The following is a 19,752-nucleotide window of genomic DNA, read 5'->3' as shown; positions in this document are numbered from 1 at the left end:
CCGCATATATATCATACCTAGAACTAGCAAACAACTTCAATATACTGACATTCGAGCAACATAGGTTTGTTAATGATTTAATTTTTCTTTATAAAACATTAAATAAAAAAATCGATTGCATAGAACTGTTACCTGACCAGCGAATGAGTGCGGGCGGCCGGTTTTGATACTAAAATGCAAGCAGCAGTGTTTCTAACCGGATTACTTGTAATTAATCTATCACAGTTCTTTTTGTCCTGTTTGTAATAAACCACTTCACGCATATACTCAAGTCAAGGGCAGATTCAGGGGGGGGGGGGCGATCGGGGCGATTGCCCCCCCCAGAATAGGATATTTTTTATTTTAAAAATAAAACCTAAGAATTTTCACCTTTGTATTATAAATGTAAAATAAAACTTAAAATAGGTATGCCTTACTTTTTTTGTTTTACGTTGCAGAAGTCAAATAATAAATTGCAAGAAATTACTTACATTGGCGTTCTTGCTCAAAAAAATGTCCACCTTCAAAATCGCAGGTGACCATTTCTGTTCTAGAATTTGCAGACAATAGCTACTTCTCCTATTCTAAAGTTGTTTTACTTTTTTTTTTTTTTTTTTTTTTGCAATAAACTCTCAACTTGATTTGACTTCGAACGAACACCCTCCAAACATTCAGCCTGTATCCGCCCTTGGCTCAAGTTAAGACAAAAATTTTCAAAAGTTATTGAAGTTATTTGCAGAAAATCTTAAGTAACAAGCAAAAAACATCAACAACAAAAATATAACTCCATTTTAACTTGCGAACAAACTAACGAGAGCAGCGTTTTACAGGTTGCTCCTGTTTTATAATGACATCGAATAAAACGTAATCAATTTTTATATAATCTTTTTAATACACGGTAGAAGCTCATTGAATTGTCAATTGTGCTGTGTTGTTCTTAAATTGGTAATTTCCATCCATATATCACTATTCACAATACATCTGCATTATTGCAGGAATGGTTCACTACAATCACATAACTTACGGCGTTCTTTATTAAGCGGAAAGAGATTAGGCTATGCATAACATCTAAACCGCAACTTTTAAAAACCGTTGGATACACTATAGAGTGAAACTCTCCGCTCCCCTGTCTCACCGCGCTTGCCAAGAAACTGATGTAAACACAACAGCAGCGCCATCATCCCAAAACCACACTGCTATCCTGGTCAGGTAATAACTTCTAATATATGTATATATTTCTGCAAGTTCCAATGTCTAAAACGAAGTTGAACAATAGTAGTAACATGTACTTTAAGAAAGCATGTATTGACATCCTATATAAATCTTCTTTATGGAGAATGAGATCCTTCTGCAATAATATTGAAGACAAGTATAAAGTGATAGACGTATTCAATATGTCTGAAAGATTGTTTAGGAATACAATTTGTAACCTGATAAGCTGAATTAATGAAACAGTAAAAAATTATGTATTTTTTCTGTAAAAAAAAAATACTGTCGTGTACCATAGGCAGAATGCCTATTGTGTTGTTATAATAAACAAATAAACAAGTAAAATAAAGAAGTATATTCTTTTTTCTGGATTATTATTATTATTAAATATATAAAATTTTACGAATTCTGTTATCACTTTTATTTCAGATAGGGAGATAATTGGGTAGGATCTTGTACCTAGAATAGTATCAGAGGGAATTTGATCAGTACCTATATTTGGTACTTTCCCTAACAGCACGAGATGTGCTAGGCATGTGCCATTTAGGTGTCCCAGGTAATTTTTAGGTACCAGACACTTGGCACATGCCTATCATGTAAGCGCTAAGTATGTACATCAGCTACCTACAGTGTTAGGTACTTATTACACCTAATTGATATTTGCAACTATGTACCACAAATATAGCATTTATATACCTCGCTCAGTTTCGCACTCTAACAGTCATTTGCTTTTATTGTCACTTGGAACATATATCTGTCATGTTCTAGGCACGTCCTTTAGGTACATACTATTTCAGATACTCTAACAGCACCAGATGTGCTAGGGATGCGCCATGTATTTGTTTAAATTCGTCTCTCACATTTGATGCATTTGTTGCTTATTTTTCTAAGCGATTGTGTACTAGAAGCAACAAATGCATCAACTTTTATAGATGGCAAGTGTCGCTGATCATTTGAAAGTGAATATGACAGAACCTGAAATAAAGTAAATTAGACACTCGTCATTTTATTATAAAATTACATGATTAGGAGATTTTATCTGCTTCCAAATGGTTGTAATCGAATTTATGCAGTTAAAGGAGCACTCGGATTCACCAAATTCAAAAGACCTCAACGATTTATTCCTCTATAAACGATGTTCTGTTTATCGCCTCCGTGGTCAACTCGGAAGAGCAACGGCTAGTAATCCAAAGGTTGGTGGTTTGCGCTCATCCTGGGGTACATTTTTTTTACTTGTTCAGTGTTTTTTAGACTCACCTTAATGTAAACACATTACTCATATAGGCAATTTAACATACTTTGTGGGAGTAATTTTGTGATTCATTGACGCTTACGACATGGGAAACAAACCTAGAACATACTAGGCACGTTCCCCAGGTACATATCAGGCATGTGTCTAGGGGCGGACATAGACTGTGACTATCACTTGCCATCCATGTGATTTCTCTCTGTGTTACATAAGGCACATACTGGACACATTCCCATATACCTGAGGGAACATGATAGGCATATGCCTGCTATGTAATTGTGCTGTTAGGGTTGGCTAGCTATTACCTAATACCTGTACCCAATACAAATTTGAGTCAGTACCTTGTACCTGTACCAAGGTACAAAAAATAATGCCTAACCCAATAGTGATTATCTTTTGGAGATATTTCTGGGTCTGTGTTCTTCGGCAATCACATAACCGGGGAAGTGGAGTTGGAAAGAAAATAAATATTAAAAAAAAACAAAAAAAAAAACAGAAAGCTATAGCCTCGAGAGTGGCTTTGGAGCTGCGGGGTATTATTGTAACAAATTCCCTTTCACCACAGCCTTCTGGTGAAATGTAAACCGATCTATTTACAATCACCCCCACTACTATGCGTAACTACTATGCCGCAAAACTAAGCGATTAATCATAAATTTTCGGAAATGTAAACAATGCATGTACTGAATAAAGTGTGCTGCATAGTAGTTACCATTTCATGAATTTTTAGTGACTGTATACATTTACACATTATTCATAGATATAGCAGTCTTTTTTATAATTAGGACTCAGAGCTTTGCTATAATTTCGACTCGCCCTTAAAAAATACGATAAAGAAAAAAACAAAAACAGATACAAAAGGCTTGTCGTAAACGTCTTTGAAAATGCACTAAAAAGAGCTTTAAAATATACTATGACGTCAAATATTATCCTAAAATATGCTATTTTCATTATATCTTAGCTGAAATTTACTACAAATACATCAAAATAAGTTTGATTTAAAGTACGTCACCTTGCAACATAAAATTATACCTACGCAATACTTTTATAATATTTTGATACAGCGGAACAAATTATAGGTTCACACAAGAGATCATTCTTGAACTGTAGTACAATTTTTACATATAGAGAATGTTATCTCAACTTGTGCAGAAACAATAGGGAAATTGTAGCCGCGTTCTTATTTTTAAAAGAAAAATTGAAAAGCTCGAAAAATGTGCGAAAAAGCTCCAAAAAGTCAATAAAATATCCAGTTCATCAAAAACAGCAAAAATGCCAAAAGTACTTTTAGGATGAAAGGTCAAGAGCGTTATTTCTTTCATTACATGGACGGTTAATGAATTTTGTTATGTTTCCGAAACCAATACGTCATTATTTTCAAATGAAATGAAATTTTTAAGTTTTACGCCCCACGGTTATGGTGGTTAGGCTAAAAGAGACGGTGATTATGAGAAATGAATGAAATGAAGAGAGTGGGGAAAAAGGGGAGAACCTCGGGAAAACCCACGTAAACCACAGTTATCTTGCCGCGAGTTGGGATCGAACCAAGGACCCTATGCACCAGAGGTGAACGCTCTACCACTGAGCCAGCGCAGTCCCATATTATTTTGTTACTTACCAAATAAAAAAAAGTCAAAATTATATACATCCTAGCTCTAGTTATAATTAAATTATCTACGATTCTACTACGAAAAATGTTGAACATGGATCGGGGAGTCATGGGCATAGGTGTCCAAACACATGAGGTCGGCGCTCACGAGTTCCGAACTCACGCTCACTCGACCTCAATCTCACGAAGTGAGCGTGAGGCCGGACTGGTTATGTGAGCATGAGGTTGAGTGAGTGTGAGGTCAGACATGTGAGGTGAGCGTGAGGTCGAAATGAGTTTGTGAGCGTGAGGTTAGGTCAGACTGATGATGTGTGCGTGAGGTCGAGTGAGTGTGAGGTCGAAATGAGTTTGAGCGTGAGGTTGAGTAAGATTGGATCAAAGTAGACACCTGATTCTTCCAATAGCAGGGAGAAGTATATTGTAATTCGAAAATACTGTAGATTTTTTGTTCTCTACACAAAAGATTCTTTTTCTCTATCTGAAGATAACACCTGCTGTGAAACGACTATAGGTAAGCAGGGAGTATCTTTGGTCCACTACTTTTTCTTTTTCTTTTCTTTTTTCTTTTTTTTCTTTCTTTTTTTTTCATTGGCCAACTTGGGATAGAACTTTTAGTGTATTTGTTATCAGGTATTTCTTAGAAGCAAGTAGAAAATAATCCTGGGATTCCTCGATGTTTTGTCAGGCACATTGGAGCACTTGGCCTCGAAATCCGGTCAAGAATATTCATCATTTAGTATCATAAAATAACCGTTTAAATTAAATTGTTTTGTATTTACCTACATTTTTAAAGATACATTACCGCCAAAACTGTTTCGAATATTTTCCTTTGTCCCTTTAACTATAGTTTTCTCTTGTGATCTCGCTTGCCATTGTTTAATAGGGATTTTGTAGGCTAAGTCAGTGTTTTATTTACGAATTTTCTCGAGGGGAGGGGAATCTTGAATCTTGGGCTAGCAGTTAACCACATAAGAATTGTAGCCCTCCCCCGCCCTCAACCGAGGGGAGCCCATCTCTCCAAGTACTTGGGCGCAATTCGCCCCCCCCGAAAATACTACTCGCCCCCCAAAACAGAGTGCTTAAATTCTTAGCGAGATGCCCCCTCCCCACTGAATTTTCACACTGGTTTGCATGTCGAATACATTGCAGGTTACATCACTTAGTAGCCCTTGTCCATTCTTTCTAAACAGGATCAGTGTATACAGTATTTTCTTCCACCTTCCGTCATAATTTTATCCTTTCAAGCCACAGAGAATACATTCATTCACCTTCACAGTTGCCGTTCTTAAAAGGAAAATTATAGTGTAATTAAAAGTGCGATTCTAACATATTGAAAGAAAATATGCCCTTCTCCCCCCAAAAAAAAGACTAACGGGTGCAACCAACGCCCTAAAACCAGCCTGTGAGCACCCCTGCCTGCTGAATACGCGACAAAACGTACTAGCGACAAAACGTACCACCGACAAAACGTACCACTTACCCTGAGGGATGCTTGTGAAAGGTTTTCTAAAAACACTTTAAATAATGACAAGCGACAAAACGTACCACTTGCCTGGAGAGCTACTTGTGAAGAGTCTTCTAATCAGTCATCAAATAATGACAGGCGACAAAACGTACCACTTGATAGGACGGTATATAAGTATATACATACCGGCCAAAATAAGGTTAAAAGTTGAACAGATTGCTGGTGAGAAAAGTAGCGATGCAAGACCAAGACTAAGGCTAAGACTAAGACCATGCCTGCAAGATTCTCGCAACACCAAGACAATACCTGCAAGATTCTCGCCAGACCAAGACCAGCAAGAATCTTGCATATGCAATATTTGAATATTTGCTGATTTCCACCACACTTTATCCAGGTTTTGGACCAGAGACGGATAGGCATTTTTAGAGGGACGCGGGCGCTTTCTCCCACAAGGACCACCAGTATCTCAATGTCGCAAATCAATTGCAGTTTTCTTTCTACAGTAAGTCAATAGTATTAACAATTGACAATTAAAACCTGATATGCTTTCATCAGTATATTATTCTGAATTGTTCAAAATATTATATGAAGTTCAAGGAGAACGTATACTATATTACAAAATTAGCAGATGTTTTAGTGTACTAGTTTTTGATGCTACTGTATCTATCACTTTTGCATTCGAAATATTTTTTAATAAATCTTTTTCAATAGACATCAACATAAATGTTTTCAAATGTTCCTGAGACATGGTACTCGTTATCCTATTTTTAATGTATTTCAGTTTATTTAAGTTTTGAAAAATTTCGTTTACATGTTACCTGAGTTACGGGCAAAGTCAATAAAAATTTGTATGCTGGAAACCTGGATAAGTATTACTGCAAAATTTACAATTCTGCAAAATTAAAAAAGCAGCACATTGGACAATTTTGCAACACGTTTTGCATTCGCTTTCCTTGTAAACAAATGCATTTTCTCCTAATTCTGAATCACTTGCACCATCAGGACAGTCATTTTTTCTCGGTTGTGCTCGTCATCAAGACTGACTTTCTAGGATATCCACGTCCTTCAAAAGTCCAAGAGAATACATTTATAGTATCCTTCGAAACTTCTTTACTGAAGTTTTTCAGAAAATATGTAAGTTTATCGAAAGGCACGTCTGGAAGTTCTGTTACTTGGTTGAAGTGGCTAGGGTCCAAATAATCCATAAAGTACATTGCTTCTTGAATCTTGAAGAAATACTCGAAACTACCATGTCCAATATTGTATTGAATGCTTCGATGCAATTCCTGGTCATTGGATAGAAGCAGCTTCATCTTCATATTTACAAGAAAATCTTTGTCCATCTCTGAAGGCGAATTGTCGACAGGTCAATAGAAAACAAAAGAAATCACGTTCTAAGTCTTCAAATTTGTTATTGGTCCATTCTGCAAAGCTTAATGCTGCATTCTTAACGGATTCAAAATCATCTCTCTACTCTTTCACTTGGAACAGAGTAGTCTGCACCATCCGATAGGACTACACTAGCAGCACTCTCTATTTGGAGATAGGTTGACAGAGAGGTCGTCACTTGAAATATCTTAAGGAACATTTGTGCTCTCCGAGTTGTTTTGAACTTGGGAAGATCTTTTATATATCCTTTCGCTTTACACCTAGCCTTTGGTTTGATATTTTCTGTAGAAGCAATTTTCTTAATTATTATGGTCAACTCTATATACAAAGCACTTTCTGGGTTCGAAAAATGACCAAACTTTTTCTGAAAAACAGTGTGTTTTCTACCATCTTGTTTCCGCAATAACTGTAAGACGCCTTTGTTAACATTTGATCTTCCAAATGTCCATTCGCTGATAAGACTCACGCATAAATATCGCACAGTCATTCAGCAGAACAATGACACAGAATCAATGCAATTTTTTGTCAGATCACATATGACATGATTGAGTATATGAGCGTAACACCACACGTGTAACTGAGTTTCTTAGTGGTTAAGCGGTTAGCGTATGCGCCTTTGTCGTGGGAGACCTGGGTTCGATTCCTGGCAGGAATTCATATGCTTCGGATTTCCCGTAAATCAGTATGTCCCGTCTCATATAGCCTCACTGCTAAAAGGGCCGTTAAACTCAAAATCAACTGAATCACAGTGTAACTGATCATAGGCGAATTGAAAAAATCCTAATATTGTCCTTCCATGTTACTTGAGCCATCGGTTGAATTTCCAATACACTTCTTAATATCAAGGTTCAACTTCTGCAGAATTTTCTGCAGTAAACCGCAAGGACACTGGCCTGTGGTAGATATGCATTTTACAATGACAACAATACTTTGTTTAACAACCATTTTAAGAACATACCGTAAAACAAGACAGCACTGGCCTGAAACTACTATATCTTGAGTAGTGTCTAATAGAACAGAAAATATTGAAGCTTGAGAGACTTCTTTCGAAATATCTTCTCTGATAAGTGTGTTGATAGCATTCAAAACAAAATTCACCGTGTTTAGTAAAAGTTATGCGACAACTATCCTGCTTACTTTCTCATATATGACTCTTCTCGGTGACCTTATCTAAATTACTTTTAAGCGGAAGATCAAATTTGTGTAAGAAAGGAATAATACCCAAAAAGTTTCCATGATCTATAGCTGTGTCTTTCAGTTTATAGGCTGCTACATTTCCTCTGTAAATGAGCCCTCTTTTACCAATGAGTTTCTACACTTTGACAACTCGATACATTACCTGTCTGTTCTTGTCAACCTTATACTGCCGTTGTTTTACCTGGTCATGAGGAAGTAGTTTCTTAACATTATGTTCTCTTTTGTTAGATATGTAAGCACCCACATTGGTCTAATGTATTTTGGAAGACTCGTGTTCTCTTACTCGCTGATAAACGTGTTTAATGTTACGTTTTGTCACGTACAGAACCTTTAAGAGAAGTTTGTTCGATCTGGAGAATAATCTGTGAACACGCTGAAAAAAAAAAAAAAAAAAAAAAGCTTGAAGTGGTACGTTTTGTCGCGGATTAAATATCCGAAATGTTTTAATTAGTCCAAGACAGGTTGTAATTTATATAAGTGGTACGTTTTGTCGTGGAATAAATATCAGAAATGCTTTAATTAATCCATGACAGGTTGTCATTTATGACAGGTCGTCAAAAGTGGTACGTTTTGTCGCGAAAATTCAAGTGGTACGTTTTGTCGCTGGTACGTTTTGTCGGGACACCCTGCCTGCTCCAAATAGAAAATAGAATTTACCGGTACATATTTTCTGGGCGAGTATTTGAAAGACATTATTACATCTTGATAAGTATATAGAATTTCATATACACCGACTATTTACTTGGAAATAAAATTCATATAGTTAGCAAGTAATTATTTTTTTATAAATATAACTACGCACAACAGCCATAAATAAATGTTTTGTATTACTAGGGTAAATGTGCCAGTCCTCGACCACTTAACTCATTTTCGTATAATCCCTAAATCGTTGTGTAGAAAACGAAACAAGTTAGGAGGATGCAACCAGCTCACGTGTGTCCCTAAAGCTATATTTCATTCTTCATCTATATTTTATCCAAAACGGAGACAACTTATACCATTTATGTAATATTAATCGGACAAACATCGATGATTGATTTATTTTTAGTGTTCGACGAGGGCCGGATTTAATGTTTTGCCGTCCCTAGGACCAAAAGCGTTTGGCACTCCCATTCTCCCGTCGATGAACAAAATTTTAACAATACAAAAATAATCATATAGAAAAAACTTATTTTATAAATATCTTCGTTTTTGTACAAATTTTAATGCATTTTCACTTTGTATCCTGTAAAGAAAGACTTGAATGTTACAAATTTATTTTTTAAGTAAATTTACAAAGAATGATTAATTTGAGTTTTACAATACGAGCTAGTTCAATAATACAAGAAATTCGTTTCGAATTTTCAACTGCATGTAATAATTTTAATATTGAAACTACCGAGAGTGTCTCTAAAATGACCAGAATAAATGTTTGGACTCTTGAAATTTAACTAGATAGAGATTTTTAAGGTGGCAGATGTCGAGGGTCAAATGCGAAAGAGAACTTAGGGAAGAGGGCAAAGCGTATCATACGGACCGGCCTCTATGCAAATGTCTACTGCAAGTATAAGGTTAAAATTTCACTTAACTTCGACCAATGATTCAAGCCACAGATTTGCAAAATCAATTATCATTTTTTAATTATTATTATTATTATTATTATTATTATTATTATTATTATTATTATTATTATTATTATTATTATTATTATTATTATTATTATTAGAGGAAAGGGTGCAAATGTGGAAACGTGAGGGTAATGTGGAAACGTAACGTATGTTGACTGCAGAGAGCTTTACCCTTGCGGCGATTGCCGTAAACAATCGCCCTCGTGTCCATTCGTCACGGCACAACGCTATGAAACGGTCGGCCAGTGTAGTTAATGGTGGTGCATCGATTGTTGTTTTCACATTTTCCTGAAGTTTTTGGAGGTCAGTGTGTAGTATTATTAAGTCTAAAGTATCATAGATGTAGTGTAATACATATCAGAGTATTGCGAAAGGGAGTTATTGGGAAGGTATTGGTGGCATTCAATCAATCATAAGCAAACGTGTTTTAACTTAAATCGTACAATCCAGTTTGACTACAGTGCGGGTAACCTGGAAACATGTGGATGAGGGAAATGTGGAAACGTTTCCACATTTCCCTCACCCTAAAGTCCACTGCATTGTTTTATTATTAGTAAATAATTTATTGAAGATAACACACATTTGAATCATACGAGTATATGTTAGATACTTTTTATTCATGGCCTAAGTGAGGGGTGGGGCGTGGGTAAGGCTTAGGAGCAAAGCAAAGTGGAAACTGACAAAAAGGCGGAAAAAAGGCAAATAATTGTCTCCACGATTTTTATTACAGGGTCTCTGCGTACCGAGCACCTCTTCAGAGGATCCCAGCGTACCGAGCACCTCTTCAAAAGTTTGTGTGTCACCATATGAAATCATGAAAATATCGAAGTTTTGAAGAGGAAAACTTCGAATAGAGATCGTAAGCCGAGTTCTTGCGCTATTTTCACATCGTCTCCGTACAGAAACAGCTCGAAGAAGTACAAAAACAGCTGCAGGAGTAACAAAACTAGAAAAATGCCCAAAGTTCCTCCTCCAATTAGAAAAAAAACTCTGCAGTCTCTTTTCCAGTTGGAGTAGATCTCACCGAAAAAGACATTCTGTGCATATTTTATGGGAATCCATTTTCGAAAGATAAGCGTGGTGAACTGTGGATTCAATGTTAATTATGTGAGGAATGGAGTCACTTTTGGTGTGCCGGTGTGGAAACAGGCATTTATATTTGTGATTTTTGCAAACAGGACTTACCTACATAACATCTTTGTCTGTTTACAACAAAACTTTGAATCGAAATTTGTTTACTTTGTAACTTTTAGCTTTTTAACTTTGTAATCATCAAAAATCTTTTGTTGTCTTTGTTCATCTACAGATTAAAAACATACTCTCATTAAAAACATATTATGATCCAACAACTTTATGTGTTTACACATTGATTTACTGTAATTTTAGGATGTTTCCACATTATCCTGAGTTTTTTAAAAAATCAAAATATGCTAGTACATGTGTCAAATATTTTCTTTTTATTTTTTACGTGTATGGTTTTTGCACTTGCGAATTATGGTCCCATATTTCTAACATTCTAATTCATTTTGAGGCAATTTTCCAGGTTAAATTAACGATTCACTGCTTTTTTACAAATTAAAAACAAACTGGGTTTCCACATTTGCACCCTCTCCTTTTTATTATTATTATTATTATTATTATTATTATTATTATTATTATTATTATATTATTATTATTGAACTTTGTATAGGAAATACGCAATAAGTCACCACGTTCTATTGAAAAAGCCTAGGAGAAAGAGACTATCAGGTGGGCGAAAGAGAAAGCTTCCGGAAATGTAAAGCAGGATCTTTTAAGGATGGTTGATAACAAACATGGTACATAGACGAGGGCGCCCATGTTGTGGTTTCCAAGGGGGTAAGTATAAGCGACGTTTCAAATATAGTTTCAAATTTTGCTGTAACTAATGTAAAAATTCTATTGGGTTTTCGACATTCCCAAGTACAATTTCCTCTTAGGGGGGTGAGGGCTCCACCTTGCCCCCCTGATGGGAGCCCTTATGACAGACATTTCGCAGGTTAAAATCTAATGGAAAAGTTCGGTTCTGCTGTGATGAGACTGAGCTCTATAAGCAAAGCTTTCGTTATTTTTGTACAATTGAACGAACTAGTATTTATCGTTACTCTTTCTTCTTATACACTAACTCTTGTTACAACAGTAGACTGCCCTGCAGGCCATAACCGTCTCTGTTTTGCCAGTTAATTACTACAGATGATTATTCCTATTAATGGAGGCCGATTTAAAACAATAAAAAGTATTTTATTTCCCTCTTCTGCAAGAGAGGCTCAGCAAACAAACATTATTAATGCAACATACAGTGTATATCAGTGTATATAAATGAAATGAAATGAAATCTTTAAGTTTAACGTCCCACGCTTATGCCGGCTAGGCTAAAGGAGACGGTGGTGATGAGAAATGAATGGAATGGTGAAATGAAGAATGTGGGAGTAAACGGGAGAACCCGGAGCAAACCCACACACACCGTATTTGTCCACTACAGTTTACCTGGCGCGAGCTGGGATCGAACCAGGGACCCCATGCACCAGAGGTGAATGCCCTAGCACTGAGCCACTGCTGCCCCCATATAATCGGCGTATATATATATAGTTTCATAATAATATAAAATCGAAAACCAAGTACAATATGTACGGGTAAAGTATCAGAATGTTAATATAACAGTAGAACCTGAAATGATAAAAAATCGCTTCCTGTCTTATAAACAGATGTTCTTACATTAAAAAGAACAAGAAGAAAAAGAACTCTCTATGAAACTATTGTATCAATACAGTAAAGACCCATTCAATTACCAACCCTGCCGTCACTTGCCATTCCAACATTATGTCACAGCCAGGCCTGTAGCGAGCCCAAAAATGTAGGGGAGGTCCGGCTGAAATTAGGGGGAGCGATCTACCCATATTATAGTTAATTTGCATGCCTACCGTGACAATTTTAGGGGGGCCATGCCCCCCTACACCCCCCTGGATACGGGCCTGGTCACAGCCGCGATTGCCAAAAGAAGAAAAATAAACGATACAACTGTTCAATAACCTTTCCATTAATAATATGTGTTACTTATCTCACTAATACAGGTAAATGTAAATAATTGTTTTGAAATACATAATGTTATTATGAAAGTTATACTTTATTATTTAAACATATTTAGATACACTCTATACATCCTTGTACAGGAGCTGATGGTGAAAGACGGGACACCAACATTCACGTTTTTCACACCTGTACCTGAATGTGGTGGGGGAACAACTTCTTTTTCCTATCAGGTTACGTGGAACAGATTATAGTAGTAAGCAAGCAACAGTAAGCAAGATAGATTTCCGATTTTCACTTAGTTAAATAAAATGCGTAAAGATGGCTGTATAGTTAAAGTTGCGCTGTATGCAACATACCTTTTTTAAATGTGTTTATTTAGAACAATTATTAATACTATGATATGAAGGCAATAACGTACTTAAGTACCTACAAAAACGTATATTAAATAATGAGCTTTGTGATACAAGAAGGCAGGTTATTCTAGTATTCTCATTAAATATTGTGTAGTGCCATTGAATTGCATTGAGTAAGCGGTTCCTGTGCTTTAATCGCAATTGACTTCTTGAATTTTCTTCTTCGCCAATTTTTGGAAAATGCGACTAATTAAGTCGCATTGGAAAGTTAAGAAATTCATTAAAGTAGTCTTGAGAATAAATTGGAGTGTATATGTACACTCACGAGAGAAAGTGTTTTTCAGTTAACAAAGTTACGTGCATGAAGTTGCCCCCACCACCTCTTCCAAATTACACCAAACATTGCACATCGTTAGTGCATCGTTAGTGCACGTTAGTGCACTCAGAACTAACGTTAGTGCTATCAGCGTTTACGAGATATTGAAGATTTATGTTTCTACCTCTAATTGTATAGAATTTGATATTTCTGAAGTTAGCCCCCCACCCATCTTCATGCAGACAGATTTTCACAAAACTTAGCGCATCGTTAGTGCACTTAAACACATTAAGCACTACCGTTAGTGCTACCATATTTTGGGATTTATTCAAGATTTTCGGCGGGGGGACCAACTTCAGAAATACCAAATTCTATACAAATAGAGGTAGAAACATAGAACGGCAATCGTTAGTGCATCGTTAGTGCACCTAAACGCACTAAGCACTAACGTTAGTGCTAACATATTTTGGGATTTATTCAAGATTTTTGGTGGGGGGGCCAACTTCAGAAATATCAAATTCTATACAATTAGAGGTAGAAACATAGAGTTAACGGCAACCGTTAGTGCGTCGTTATGTGCACTTAAACGTACTAAGCACTATCGATAGTGCTACCATATTTTGGAATTTATTTTAGATTTTCGGTGTGGTAGGCAACTTCAGTAATATCAAATTCTATACAAATAGAGATAGGAACATAGGGTTAACGGCAATCGTTAGTGCACTTAAAAGCAGTAAGTACTAACGTTAGTGCTACCATATTTTGGATTTATTCAATATTTTTGGTGGGGCGGGAGCATCTTCAGAAATATCAAATTCTATACTAATAAAGGTAGAAACATAGAGTTAACGGCTATCGTTAGTGCACTTAAAAGCACTAAGCACTAACGTTAGTGATACCATACTTTGGAATTTATTCTAGATTTTCGGTGGGGTGGGCAATTTTAGTAATATCAAATTCTATTAAAATAGAGATAGGACCATAGGGTTAACGGCAATGACTAATGCATCGTTGTTTATTTAAACGCAGTAAGCACTAATGTCAGTTCTACCGTATTTTGGGATTTATTCAAGATTTTTGATTAGATGTCAACGTTAGAAATATCGAATTCCATAGAAATTCATGTAGAAACATGGGGAGTGTTTCGTTAGTGCATTTAAACGCACTAAGCACTAACGTTAGTGCTACCATATTTTGGGATTTATTCAAGATTTTCGGTGGGGTGGGCAACTTCAGAAATATCAAATTTTATACAAATTGACGTAGAAACATGCGGTTAACGGCAATGGTTAGTGCATCGTTAGTGCACTTAAAAACACTAAACACTGACGTTAGTGCTACCATATTTTGGGATTTATTCAAGATTTTAGATGGGGGACCAACTTCGGAAATATCAAATTCTATACAAATAGAGGTAGAAACATACATTTAACGACAATCGTTATTGCATCTTTAGTGCATCTAAATGCACTTAGCACTAACGTTAGCATTACCATATTTTGGGATTTATTCAAGATTTTTGGTGGGGGCAACTTCAGAAATATCAAATTCTATACAATTAGAGGTAGAAACATGGAGTTAACGGCAACCGTTAGTGCATCGTTTTGAAAAAATTAGTTTTATTCGTTAGTGCATTGTTAGTACCTCTAGAAGATACAAGTAGTTGCGTTAGTGTTTCACCATTTGTGTGGATATGGCCAATTATAAGTCACAAAACTCCCATAAGAAACACATGGGGTATTATTCATTGTATCAAATTCCCATCGTATTCAAAAGCACTAATTACCTCTGTTAGTGCAATTGTTAGTGCATCTTAAGTGCTTCTTAGAGCACAAACACACAACGTTAGTGTTTCATTAGTGTAGGTATTACAAGTAGAAAAAGACCTTTGGGGAAGTCAGCGTGAATTTCGCACCCATAATTTAAGCACTAACGGAAAAATTAGTGCCATTCGTTAGTGCTTCTATAAAGCACTAACAATTTCGTTAGTGCCTCACTATTAGTATAGTTATGGCCACACGAGACTCACAAGAAATTTATGGCAAATTTTTTATTGAATCGAGTTTCCGCCAAATTCAAAATCACTAATGATCTATTCTAGAGCAATCGTTAGTGCATTGTTAGTGCTTCTTAGTGCATCTACACCTAAGGTTAGTGCTTCATTAGTATAGGTGCTACAATTAAAATACCTTTTGAGGCCAGAGTGAACTTAGCGCCCCCACTTTAAGCACTAACTAAAAACTGAGTGCCATTCGTTAGTACATTGCTAGTGCTTCTAGAAAACACTAACAGTTTACTTAGTACTTCACTATTAGTATAGTTATGGCCAATTACATGTCACGAAACTCACATAATAAATTTATGGGAAATTTTACATTGCATCAAATTTCCGTCAAATTCGAGAGCACTAATGATCTCTTCTAGTACAATCGTTAGTGCATTGTTAGTACTTCTAGAAAACACTAACAGTTTCGTTAGTACATCAATATTAGTGTAGTTATCGACAATTACATGTCACGAAACTCCCATAAGAAATTTATTGGGAATTTTTAATTGCATCAAATTTCCGCCAAATTCAAAAGCACTAATAATATATTCTAGTGCAATTGTTAGTGGTTCTTAGTGCACCAACCCCTAACGTTAGTACTTCATTAGTGTAGGTGCAACAAGTACAATATCTTTGGAGGGCACGGCGAACTTGCCCCAACTTCAAGCAGTAACAAAAAATTAATGCCATTCGTTAGTGGATCGTTAGTGCTTCTAGAAAGCACTAAAGGTTTGTATGGACTTTGATATTTCTGAAGTTGGCCCCCCACCAAAAATCTTGAATAAATCCCAAAATATGGTAATGCTAACGTTAGTGCTTAGTGCATTTAGATGCACTAAAGATGCAATAACGATTGTCGTTAAATGTATGTTTCTATCTCTATTTGTATAGAATTTGATATTTCCGAAGTTGGTCCCCCATCTAAAATCTTGAATAAATCCCAAAATATGGTAGCACTAACGTCAGTGTTTAGTGTTTTTAAGTGCACTAACGATGCACTAACCATTGCCGTTAACCGCATGTTTCTACGTCAATTTGTATAAAATTTGATATTTCTGAAGTTGCCCACCCCACCGAAAATCTTGAATAAATCCCAAAATATGGTAGCACTAACGTTAGTGCTTAGTGCGTTTAAATGCACTAACGAAACACTCCCCATGTTTCTACATGAATTTCTATGGAATTCGATATTTCTAACGTTGACATCTAATCAAAAATCTTGAATAAATCCCAAAATACGGTAGAACTGACATTAGTGCTTACTGCGTTTAAATGAACTAACGATGCATTAGCCATTGCCGCTAACCCTATGGTCCTATCTCTATTTTAATAGAATTTGATATTACTAAAATTGCCCACCCCACCGAAAATCTAGAATAAATTCCAAAGTATGGTATCATTAACGTTAGTGCTTAGTGCTTTTAAGTGCACTAATGATGCACTAACGATTGACGTTAACTCTATGTTTCTACGTTTATTAGTATAGAATTTGATATTTCTGAAGATGCTCCCGCCCCACCAAAAATGTTGAATAAATCCAAAATATGGTAGCACTAACGTTAGTACTTACTGCTTTTAAGTACACTAACGATTGCCGTTAACCCTATGTTCCTATCTCTATTTGTATAGAATTTGATATTACTGAAGTTGCCTACCACACCGAAGATCTAAAATAAATTCCAAAATATGGTAGCACTATCGATAGTGCTTAGTACGTTTAAGTGTACATAACGATGCACTAACGGTTGCCGTTAACTCCATGTTTCTACCTCTAATTGTATAGAATTTGATATTTCTGAAGTTGGCCCCCCTACCAAAAATCTTGAATAAATCCCAAAATACGGTAGCACTAACGTTAGTGCTTAGTGTGTTTAGGTGCATTAACGATGCACTAACGATTGCCGTTAACTCAATGTTTCTACCTCTATTTGTATAGAATTTGATATTTCTGAAGTTGGCCCCCCACCAAAAATCTTGAATAAATCCCAAATTATGGTAGCACTAACGTTAGTGCTTAGTGCCTTTAGGTGCACTAACGATGCACTAACGATTGCCGTTAACTCTATGTTTCTACCTCTATTTGTATAGAATTTGATATTTCTGAAGTTGGCCCCCCACCAAAATCTTGAATAAATCCCAAAATATGGTAGCACTAATGTTACTGCTTAGTGCGTTTAGGTGCACTAACGATTGCCATTAACTCTATGTTTCTACCTCTATTTGTATAGAATTTGATATTTCTGAAGTTGGCCCCCCCACCAAATATCTTGAATAAATCCCAAAATATGGTAGCACTAACGGTAGTGCTTAATGTGTTTAAGTGCACTGACGATGCACTAACGATGCGCTAAGTTTTGTGAAAATCTGTCTGGATAAAGATGGGTGGGGGGGGCTAACTTCATATGAAGTTGGCCCCCCACCAAAAATCTTCAATATCTCGTAAACGCTGATAGTACTAACGTTAGTTCTGAGTGCACTAACGTGCACTAACGATGCACTAACGATGTGCAATGTTGGTGTAATTTGGAAGAGGTGGGGGGCCAACTTCAGGCACGTAACAAAGTTTCCTTTCCCAATAACTCAACAAAAAAAAAACTAATAGAGTACCGAGTTTGGCAAGCTATCCAGTTATAACCAGGACTTGCTAACTTAACATAATGTGCGTTATTTGTTACCATACCTATATGATAACGAAAACTGAGACTAAATGAATAACGTTACTGCGTTAAATATCGTTTTAGCTGTTACTGACACAAGTACGGTACTTATTAAAAATAACGTTATTGACAGGCGAAGAGAGCATTTCGTTATTAAGGCTGGGTTACTGCTGCAATAAAGCTAATGTATGATAACGTAATAGGTTTCATTAAAATGGTAACGTTAAAGACATGACTGTTTAACTTAATATAACTGCATTTAATTGCATTCAATGTATTCGTTATTTGTTACAGTTGCTATATCGTGACGAAAAACGAAAGTTAGTAACGTTATTGCTATGGCTATCATTTCAAATGTTACTCTCACAATTACGCTACTTATTAAAAATAACGTTATTGGCAGGTGAAAAGAGCATTTCGTTATTGAGGTTATTGTATAGTTGCAATAACTTATTGAATGCTAACTTAATAGGTTGTATGTCAATGATAATGTTAAAGACAGAACTTTTTACGTAATATAATTGCATTAAAATTTTCGTTAGTTGTAACCGTTCCCATACCGTAACGATAAGGAAAACTAACTGAATAACATTATTATTATAGCTATTATATCAATTATTACTCTTATAATTAGGGTAGCCTATAGAGCTCCTCCGTGACTAAGCGGTTAGCGTACGCATCTTTAGCGTGTCCGGGTTCGATTCCCGGCGGGTAGGGATGCGCACGAGACGAGTCGGGACAGGATTTTCCTGACAAAATTCGAGTCGAGACACGGCTCTTGCTCTAGAGAAATATACATTTGTCGAGTCGAGACACCACTTTTACAGCACATTTTCGAGACGAGACAGCCACAAATCTTGTCTCGTGCGCATCCCAACTCCGGGAAATCATGTGATTCGGATTCCACGTTAATCAGTAGGTCCCATCTCATATAGCCTCGCTGCTGAAAAGGACGTTAAACTCAAAATCAACTCAACAATTAGGGTATAAAAAGTAATGTTATTCACAGAAAAAGCAGCATTTCGTTACTAAGATTAAGAATCAGTTCTGTACAGTTGCATTAAATGTTATTGGACGGTAGTGCGGTAAATCGTAAAGGAGAAGACTTCCTTTAAAAAAATGAAAATGAAGTATTTGGTTTTACGTCTCATGCTTATGCCGGATAGGCTAAAATGCATGGCGATAGTAAAAATAAATGTGAGAGAATTAAGAAAGTGGGGAGAGACGGGATAACCCCATGAAAACCCACACACATTGTGTTTGTCCTCCATAAAACCCACTTGGCTCAAACTGGCATCGAACCAGGAACCCCACGCAGCAGAGTGAACGCTCTACCATTGAACAACCGCGGCCTCTTCTTTTTCATGTACGACTAATCACTTTTTTTTGTAGTTAAAGAAAATTATATGAAAACTTAGCCAATATCCAATATTTGTTAAATATACGAGTACACTCTCCCAAAGGGGCAGATCTGGAATTCCAACCATTGACGCTTCAGAAAATGTTAAGCATGGAACTTGAAGAAGTACTGATGAATTACTATATTAACTCGTAAATGTTACAGGAAAGTGAACTATTTCAATTTTGGATCCAAGTTATTAAATTATAAATAGTATTTCATTTTTCT

At 36.2% G+C, this 19,752-nt stretch overlaps 1 protein-coding gene across 1 annotated transcript in view; it reads right to left on the bottom strand.

Moving 5' to 3' along the window:
• LOC145683884 (cubilin-like) overlaps nucleotides 1-19,752 on the bottom strand; it is a 1,291,374-nt gene that overhangs the window by 957,635 nt on the left and 313,987 nt on the right. The gene's annotated exons all lie outside the window — the stretch shown is intronic.

This window comes from Thermobia domestica, chromosome 4 (assembly GCF_964235325.1).
Source record: "Thermobia domestica chromosome 4, izTheDome1.hap1.1, whole genome shotgun sequence".
NCBI classification, from domain to species: domain Eukaryota; kingdom Metazoa; phylum Arthropoda; class Insecta; order Zygentoma; family Lepismatidae; genus Thermobia; species Thermobia domestica.
Note: the sequence above shows the minus strand (reverse complement) of the source record. Positions and strands in the feature narration are given on the sequence as shown.